General features: G+C 44.1%; 1 long non-coding RNA gene across 1 annotated transcript; it reads left to right on the top strand.

Moving 5' to 3' along the window:
- The first annotated feature begins 8,259 nt into the window (after positions 1-8,259).
- On the top strand, positions 8,260-9,422 carry LOC135906204 (uncharacterized). The gene is made up of 3 exons (XR_010565671.2): positions 8,260-8,579; positions 8,663-8,732; positions 9,256-9,422. It is a non-coding gene; the product is annotated as an uncharacterized lncRNA (long non-coding RNA).
- Positions 9,423-9,639: the final 217 nt, after the last annotated feature.

Below are 9,639 nucleotides of genomic sequence, written 5' to 3' on the forward strand. Positions count from 1 at the left end.
TTTTGGGCCCAGGTCTAGCCCGGGCCAAGTTTAAAGGCAGCGGCCCGGGTTCGGGTGCGCCAACGCATGGTACTTTTGGGACCGGGCAGGGCCCGGGCCTGAAAAACCGGCTAGTGCAGTGCTCCACTTTGGATGGTCTGATGAGCAGAGTCTCAAATGATTATGAAAGATGAAGTAAAACAGCTTAAGGCATAGCGTGCATCTTTGTTTGTTCAAGGAAAAGGATCCAGTTAAGTTCTGTTTACAGCGAAGTTGTATATGGCTAGCCGATTCATCTGTGCGTCAGTCCGTCCATGGGTCGCCTGTACGCCGAAATGTCTGTAGCCGCAGCAGCATCAGAATCTCACGACAATTCCATACGCGCGTGCGTCTACACGTGGTGAGCGGACGGCGCGACGGTGCCGGAGCGTGCGAACGGCGCGAGCCATTCGCTCGCTCCGGCACGGGCTAGCGTTCCGAAAGAAGATTATTAAAAAAATAATGCTACGCTAAGAGAAGGAGCGTCGGTTTTTAATCTCCCGCGAGAGCCCGAGACTTTACCAGTCTACGTGGTCGCTCGTCGCCATAGTTTGGTGGCCGTAGACGTGATACTGTCAGCTCCTGTGGTAGAGACGACCATGGACCGGACCAACGCTACGAAAGCTCAAGGCCCGAACCCTTCCGAGGAACACGGTGAGCCCTCCTGTTCGGCCGTCACTGTCTGCCTCCCACAGTGCTGCGACCAGTATCCTTCAGCGTGGTTTCGTCAGGCCAAATCGAAATTTCAAGTCGCTGGTACCCGCTGGTACACACACACACACACAGGGCACCCTGTGTGTGTGTGTGTTTCTTCTTTGTCCTCCATCATTTTAGCGCCTTCACTTGAGAAATCATGCTTAACCAACACGCCCAACTATCCATCCTAACCACTCATGAAGCTTCGGCGATTTCTCGGAAGTCTATTTCTGCCGCTGATTCATTCCCGATTGTGCATGACTTATAGCTCCGCTAGACGCCCTGATGGTAAACAAACGCAAGCAAGTGCTTCAGTGGACTGAAGGGGACACCGACGCTTTCACAAGAGTCAAGTCTGCCCTTGCCGACGCAACGCTGCTTAGACACCCAAAGCCAGACGCGGCCACTGCCATCATGACCGATGCTTCAAGCACCACCGTTAGTGCCATTCTGCAGCAATTCATCGACAATGCGCGGCATCCACTCGTCTTTTTCTCCAAGAACCTGAAGCCTGCGTAGTCCTGTTACAGCGTGTTCGCCGTTTACCTGAATATCAGACATTTTCGCCATTTTCTAAAAGACCCTGCCTTCACTGTCTTGACTGACCACAAGACCCCCGTGCACGCAACGAATCGTTCGGCGTCCTCTTACTCGCCCCGCGAGATTCGACACCTTTTCTACATCTTAGAGTTCACAACGTTCCGCCACATCAAGGGCACCGGCACGTTCCAGCCGTCTTTCTGAGTCGCGTCAACGCCGTTTCCACATAGACGTCGGAACCTTTCATCATCGAGGTGGACTTACTCGCCAGTCAACAGCGTTACGACGCCGAACTTCGTACACTCCGGAATTCGTCAACGTCCCTGAAATTGGAGGACGTCTTTTTGACCCCACGTGGTACGTTCGTCGTCTGCGACACTTCTTCCGACACACCTAGACCATACATTCCGGCATCTCTTCACAGACGTCTTATCGAAACCATGCACAACCTGTCGCACCATGGCATACGCGCGATACAGAAGCTTCTTTCCAGTCGTTTCGTTTGGCCTCGGCTAAACGCGCAAGTTCGTGGTTGGGTTGGCTGCTGCTTGTCGCGTCACTGCTCTAAGATCCAGCGTCACCGCATTCCGCCTGCCAAGTCCCTTATTTGTCTGTGCATGAAAGTTTTGCGTTGTCATTACTGGAATGACAATGAGTTCTTGAAACTTTTATGGCAGTCACGCGTTATCTACAAAAACAAACTGCTTATGTATTTCTGGACTCACGTGCGAAAGTATAATGAAAAATAACGTGCGATGTTTGATAAATGGAGTGCATGAAATGTGCTGCGAAAAGAAAAATTCGTGCAATATATTTGAGATTTTCGTTTCGTACATATATTCAAGAAGTATATGCCAACAAACGGTTCGATATAATGACATTCTGAAGCGCCTATGGCATTCTCCCTTCATGTGGAGAAGCCCGTTTAGCTTTGAATTGATTGACAATTCGACTTGGGTTTCCACAATATATATAATGGAGAAATATGTGCATGACCAATAAGAGCACATGTTGAACAAAGTCCTTAAGGATTCTTGCAAAATTTAAATGTGTTTAACACCTCAACAGCAGATTTGTACCCTCAAACAGATAAGAAATTGGAATAAACCACATGCATCGAAGTTTGCCTTGCGAGTGTTATGATGTACACTTTCAGTTTTCTTTCTTGTAATAATGATATATAACAGCTAATGTAACCATGACTTCAATTTTCTGTTTTACGTGTAGGCTACTGACACTGTCAAAACAATTTCTTTTGTTCATAATACGCTAAACAGGCAGCAGAGTTCGTCTCAACAACTCATCGGGACAATTAGGAGTAATGTGTCGATCAGTTTCTCGCCATAGGAAAGTAGCCCCTTTCGTGTAAATATGTATTTGGTTCAGAACATGTGTGTTAAAAGTGGGCTGGTCCTCCGCGCTTTTTGCTCAGCCACCGAAGTGATTGTGAAAAACTTTACCTGTTTAAAGACTTAAGTTTTCGATGGCATGCGCGCGAAATATACACAAAGAACGTGCTCATCAGGCACTCGAATGGTCGCAAGCCTCATGTCAAAGTTCGAAATACCTTCTACGGCTTAGTCGCGTCATTGAGAAACAAAATCCGGGGAGTGACAAGTCTCTTTTGAACGATGTGCTGCCGCTCTTATCCTTATCACAGATGACGAGTCGTGCCAACGTACCGGGCTTTGTCGTGAACCTATGATGCTTCATTATTTAGAAACGGTTTCATTTTTGATCCGCGACATGAGTTACGTCATCGGAGCAGATTTAAAAATGTAAAGCTCATGAGTAAGGCGGTGGTAATAGGGCGAAATGAAGTATGCCCGATAAAGGTGAACTTATACAGTCGTGTTCCTTTGGAAGCGACTATAACATTGCCATTTAACGCAGAACACAACTTCGTACACAGTGCTTTTTCAAATAGCCTAACATAAGGCTAATATGTCCTAATGTAATGTGTCCATTCTGGTAGTGGTTGCGACAGCAAGCACGCGCAATAACCAAGCTACTTTGCATCTGCAGGATAGCAGCATCGGCCACCCCTCTGGTTTCCTGCACTCCCGGTTTCGTGCAATCAAGTACCACGTGTCTTGACCCTTTCGTGGAGGACGTCCCAAGACACAAGTCAGCATACCCGGGCCTGCACTTCGGCCAAGTCATCTTACCTGGCCCACCGGAGATACTGCGGCGCCTGCGCCAAGCATACACCAAGAGTACATAAGCAACCACGACGACAGCGGGTGCTCACTCTGGTAGCGGTTGCGACAGCAAGCACGCGCAATCACCAAGCTACTTTGCATCTGCAGGCTTGTCATAAGCTTATTATCTCTTAGTACTATTGCCTGTGTCACCGCAGCTACTGCCAGAATTCTGCGGAGCGTATTTATCTGCGCAAGAACCCATTAAATTTATTTTATTTACTGCAACTTTTTTCTTGTGCCGCCTTAACCTTGGTCTGTTGTCCCGAACGCAATGCCCTCAAACGCAGAACTCGCAAAACGAGTGGAGCAACTTGAATTCAAGCTTGAAAATTTGAGTTCCAAGTTTCTTGATGACGTATATGGAAAATTCTTACTAAATATGAGCACTTCGGGATTGGATGTTGTTGAAATGGAAAAAGAAATGTATAATTTGGTGGGCAGTGTGGAATTCCTCAACAATCTGGTAGAGGAAATGAAGGATCAGAAGGCTACTTTGGTAGCTGAAAATAACGCTCTAAAAACTAGCAACAGTATGCTCACAAAAAAAGTAAGCGATCTAGAACAGCACTCGAGGCTAAACAACGTCGAGGTGGAAGGTGTTCCTTGTATACAAGGAGAAGACTGCCTGGTGGTAATGCAAAGCGTTGGGGACAAAACTGGTTGCCCAGTATCACCAGATGATCTCGACGTGGCTCACCGTGTGCCTACCAAATCTAACAACAAAAACATCATTGCCCGTTTTATCTCGCGAACGAAAAGGTCCGACTTCGTGACAAAAGCAAAGAAAGCGCGGCTAACTCTAGGTGACATTGGCTTATCGGCAAGCAAGGCAACGCCGCTGTACGTAAATGACCACCTAACACCGGAAAATAAGGCCTTAACCCTAAAGAGATCTAAGAAATGGCTATTCCTATGGACTGACAACTGCCAAATAAAGGCTCGCAAAACAACTGGCAGCCGCGTTTTTCGGATCGTCACGGAGGCAGACCTTTCTGTGATCGCTTAGCTACTTTCGCCTTTGACAAATCGCATCACCACACAAATTCACAATGTCATCATATTTTACAACTAACGAGCTAAATGATTATATGTCCAATAATCAAAAATCCATCATTCAATTTAACGCACGGAGCATACGCAGACACTATGATGACTTTTCAAATCTCATTGCAACACTTCAATTCTCATGCTCAATAATTGGAATCTCGGAAACTTGGCTAAGTGAACACGACAAGAACCTGTTTTGCTTTCCTAACTATGAAGCAGAATACTCAAACCGTCCGTATAGCTGTCATGGCGGTGGCGCTCCCTATATTTTAAGTACTGTTACGTACAAAAGAAGGCACGACCTTCTTCTCGGCGTACGTGACTGTGAATCAGTGTGGGTCGAACTTGAAATTGACTTTATTAATGCGGAGAACTAAAATCTAATAATAGGTTGTGTATCTCGCTCGCCTTCATCGTCTATGAATGATTTCGGCGCCGCGCTTTATGACGTGCTAAATATCCTTGCAGACGAGAATAAAAACGTTATAATTATAGGCGATATTAACATTAACCTCGCAGACAGCTCGTCTGCACACGCCTTACAATATTCAAATCATTTCAATAGCTTCGGTTACGAATGCCTAATAAAAGTGCCTACGCGGTGCACTAACTATACAGATGGTACAATAATCGATCATGCGCTTTCCAATTTGCTGTCTCCACCAGACACAGGGGTCCGGTTACAAAATCTGACTGACCACTACCCGATAGTTTTACGCTTTCAGAATAATGAAGGCTCCGTCAAAGCCACTTACGCAAAGCTGACGCTTAACAAAGAAGATTTCATTTATTCATTAAGCCAAGCTGATTGGTCTTCTATAGCAGATATGAAAGATGCACACACGGCTTTCTCGTTCTCTATATCGGTACTAAAATCCTATTTTGACTGCCACACCCGCAAAGTGAAATGCAAAAAGAAGTTTACGTCACCACAAAATCCGTGGCTGTCAGATAAGCTTCTAGCCTTGATGCGGAAAAAAGACAATCTGTACAAGAAAACAAAATTACGGCCATTTAACAGCAATTTGACCAAGAGGTAAAAAAAAATTCCAACTTTCTTGGTATCGAACTAAGAAAAGCAAAAAAACTTTATTACCAGAAAAATTATTAGAATGCGGAAGTGACAGCAGTAAGAAATGGAAGATAGTAAATGATTTCTTAAATAGGCGAAACAATCGCGATAATTTCAAGGAAATTATTCATAACGACACAGCCTACACCTCCTCACAAGAAATTGCTGATGCTTCTTCAGAATTTTTCTTTAGCACCGATTCGCATACACCAACGCAATATAACAATTTATTGCGACGCCTACTTCACTCATTCTTTTTCCAACCACACCACAGGAAATAGAAAACACTACAACAACTGTAAAAACAAGTGCAGGTCTTCATAATATGCATTCAAATTACATCAAGCTAATTGCCTACCATATCTCAGATGTTCTCGCAAGTATTATTAACCTATTATTTAAGACTGGAACCTTCCCACAAGAACTAAAACATGGTAGAATTACTCCTGTATTCAAAAAGGGTAACCGTGCCTTGATTACTAATTATAGGCCCATTTGCATTCTACCTTTCTTTAGAAAAGGTATTGAACGGCTTGTAGAGAAGCGCCGAACTAATTACATATCTAAATGTAGTATTCTTTCACCACTCCAAATCGGCTTTCGCGAGGGCTATTCAACCGAACTTGCTCTTATCGCACTAACTGAACAAATGAAGATGGCAGTCGACAAGGGCATGTATGCTGGATCAGCGTTCGTGGATCTAACTAAAGCAGTTGATAAAATTAACCACCACATTTTATCCTTTAAAGTTGAATCTATCGGAATAACAGGTCCTGCATTAACTTTGACACAAGATTACTTAGAAGATAGAACACAAAATGTTAGAAATAATGGTGTTCTTTCTAAATGAATGACAACAAACAGGTGTACCTCAGGGATCCATACTTGCCCCACTTTTGTTTTTAATGTGCTAACGACCTGCCTAATTGCGCGCTTTCTTCTAACTGCTTTCTTTATGCAGACGACACAACTATCATTAACTCTGACATTTGCGTATGGAACCTAGTTTCTAAACTTAATACCGACTTAAAGAACGTGGTAAATTGGTGCAATATTAACCAGCTCAAAGTAAACTCGTCTAAAAGTAAATTTGTTTTATTCATGTCCCACCAACGCTCATCCGCATTCATTCCTTCGCTCTACCTTGGTAATAATCTTATCCTGCGTAGTACTTCCTGTAAGTACTTGGGTGTAGAACTTGATTCTAACCTTAAATTTCATCAACACATAGCCAACGGTAGGTGGAGGGCAACATATGGAATTAGGACACATTTAAAAGCTCGGTATGTGTTTAACCAGGAAACACTACTCTCCTTATACTACTCATTTATCCATTCACATATAAAATATTGCATTGCATGCTGGGGCAATACGTATCGTACCCACTTATAATCATTACAAGTACTACAAAACCAGGCTGTTAGAATAATTACATTTAGTCCTAACCATTTCAATTCCAAATACTTATTACATAACTATAATAATCTTACTGTGGACGAGCTTATTAACTTTAATCTTGGTATGTTTTTATGGCGACAACTAAATAACGCCTACCGCAACAGTCTCATACCTCAGTCTTGTCTAATGAATATTAATCTTACACGATTTGCACTCAACAATAACTTCTTCTCATCGTTCGCGCAAATTATGGTAAGCAGAGTGTCCATTTTTTGTCCGTTTCCTTCTGGAACACACTACCTCCTACTATCAAGTCATGCAAATCACTTCAATTTAAACAACTAAAAGACCCCATTTTATCATCTGCAACCACTTACATAAGTTATGTTCCCCTACAAATGTACATTTGGCTACGCAACACAATTAAAAGTTCATTTGGTTAGGCCTCATTATCCATTTACTTTAAAATGGTGTTATAGTTCTGTAATTAGTCGAATGTAATAATAATTATTATACTTTTTTACTAGCATGTCTGCAGCTGATTTGTTTAGTACTGCCAAACCTAAAACAATACCAAGTTTATGTTTTGAACATTTTACGCTATTTGTTGCAACTGTTGTTTATATTTTTACTTATACGCTGTACGTGAGGTTCCATTAGAGTCTTTGACCTCGGGATCTCCTCCTGTATATTACTGCCTTGTACTATATCTTCTCTATTAATAATAAAACCTCAAACCTCATTCAATATTATGAAACATAACCTTTTGTCGAAGTCACTCTCAGATGACCTTAAACGGGTTGAGACACCAAATTTCGAGGCTCTAAAAAGCCTGTTGTAGGCTGCTTCTGTATGCGAGGACACCAACAACGAGGTATTGGACGCTGCAAACATTTCAAAATAATTTTAATTCAGCTCCAAAAAGTCAATAAAAGCTCCCTCTCGTGATCGAGACCCATCGCTAGCGCGGTTGTTATGACGTCACAGTGGAGGAACGAAAATATTGACGTCATAGCATACCAGCACAAAACCGTGACGTATGAAGAGTAGCGATGAAATGCCGCTAGCCCTGGTCCCTGGCTAACCGAGACACAGCGCTGCATCTGCGAGTCGCATAGTTCGGCAGCTCGGCATGGTCTTTTGTTCAACTTGGCGTTTCCCAACGTGTAATCGTAGCTTCACATCGTCACGCAAACCGGCAACGTTCATCGTGCGAGCTCTTTCTGTTCGAGCCATTCGAGGCATCCGGATGGTAGCTGTGGAGCACAACTACCGCCATGCCTTTGAAGTACTGCGTTGTGGATTTCTGCCCTAGCAGAGTCGGAGACGGCGCGACCTTTCACAAGTTCCCTCGGGACGGTGCGCAAAGGGACGCGTGGACAGACTTTGTTCGTGCTACAGGGCGACACTATTGGACGCTGAGAAAGACTAGTGCGGTTTGCTCACTGCACTTTTCGGCGGACTCGTACCGTAGTCAGTATGCGGCCAACTTCGGGATCCCGGCGAAGCACTGCCTGAAACCCGATGCCATGCCGACGGTGTATCCCGCTTCCGCTTGCAGTCTCCTTCAACATGGGACAGGAGCAACTGCACCGAAGCGTCAGGTGTGTATTACATCCGATTGTGATGGATATGGCGCGTTTGTTGTCGGTGGCTCTGACGCTGGCATATGTGATATTTTGTGCAGTGCATCGCTGGAGTTGGCAGTGACCATGATAATTCCTGGGACACGACGGCCATGGACGAAGTATCTGCGAGTAAGTTTTGATCACACCCTTATTTGCAAAGTGCCGAGAATACGAAATTTCAACTAGTATAGGCGATTTTTGACATAGATGTGCCGGGTCTCAAATCTTTGTTTCAAATTCTTGATCTAAGGCGTCGCTACGGTGGAGCAATTACCGGCAGAATAATCGCGAGGCTAGTCTTACCAGTAGCTTCTTACATAAACCTCAATTCAGTTCAACTTGGCGCATAAGGTTATTGATAAACCCACACTAAAGGAAGCACTTGCAAAAGATCTTACATTGCCATGTCATTACATAGGCTAGAAATTTCAAAGCATGATCTATGTCGTGGTAGTGGTATTTGAGGGGAGAATATGCCTACAAACATATGTTTGTACTCTTAAAACTGGGTGACAAGTCTAGATTGTAATGGAATAATGGAACCACTCGCATGATCGTGGCAAGCATATTGCTTATGATGTGTGCTCCGTGTGCACAAATGATCCATTAACCATGCCTCCAAGACTCCTGTGATTGTTTTCTTTTGATCCAGCACTTGGGCAGCGCTACCCACGCCATCACCCCCATGCGCAGCCACAGAAGGAATCTCATGCAGTACACGTGACTCCCAAACGCAGTGCGCTGTACAAGTGTCAGTAAAAGCAACGCAGGCCACTTTGCATCCGAAAATGAGGAGCATCGGCTCACAAACAGATGGTGCAAACCGAACTGCGGGTGCGTATGGAGAGAGCTAGCATGACTAATCTTTGTTCAGTTATGTGAGAAACTTGTCACATGTTCCACTAGTGACGAGTTTGAATATGAAAAACAGGTATTTCCTAATGAAGTTTTGCATTATAGAGTGTAATCTTGCATGAGTGACAGCCCATGATTATCTGCCAGCGTAGGGTATTTTTAAATTTGCATGTCCCCTGAT

This window comes from Dermacentor albipictus, unplaced genomic scaffold (genome assembly GCF_038994185.2).
Source record: "Dermacentor albipictus isolate Rhodes 1998 colony unplaced genomic scaffold, USDA_Dalb.pri_finalv2 scaffold_16, whole genome shotgun sequence".
Taxonomy (NCBI): domain Eukaryota; kingdom Metazoa; phylum Arthropoda; class Arachnida; order Ixodida; family Ixodidae; genus Dermacentor; species Dermacentor albipictus.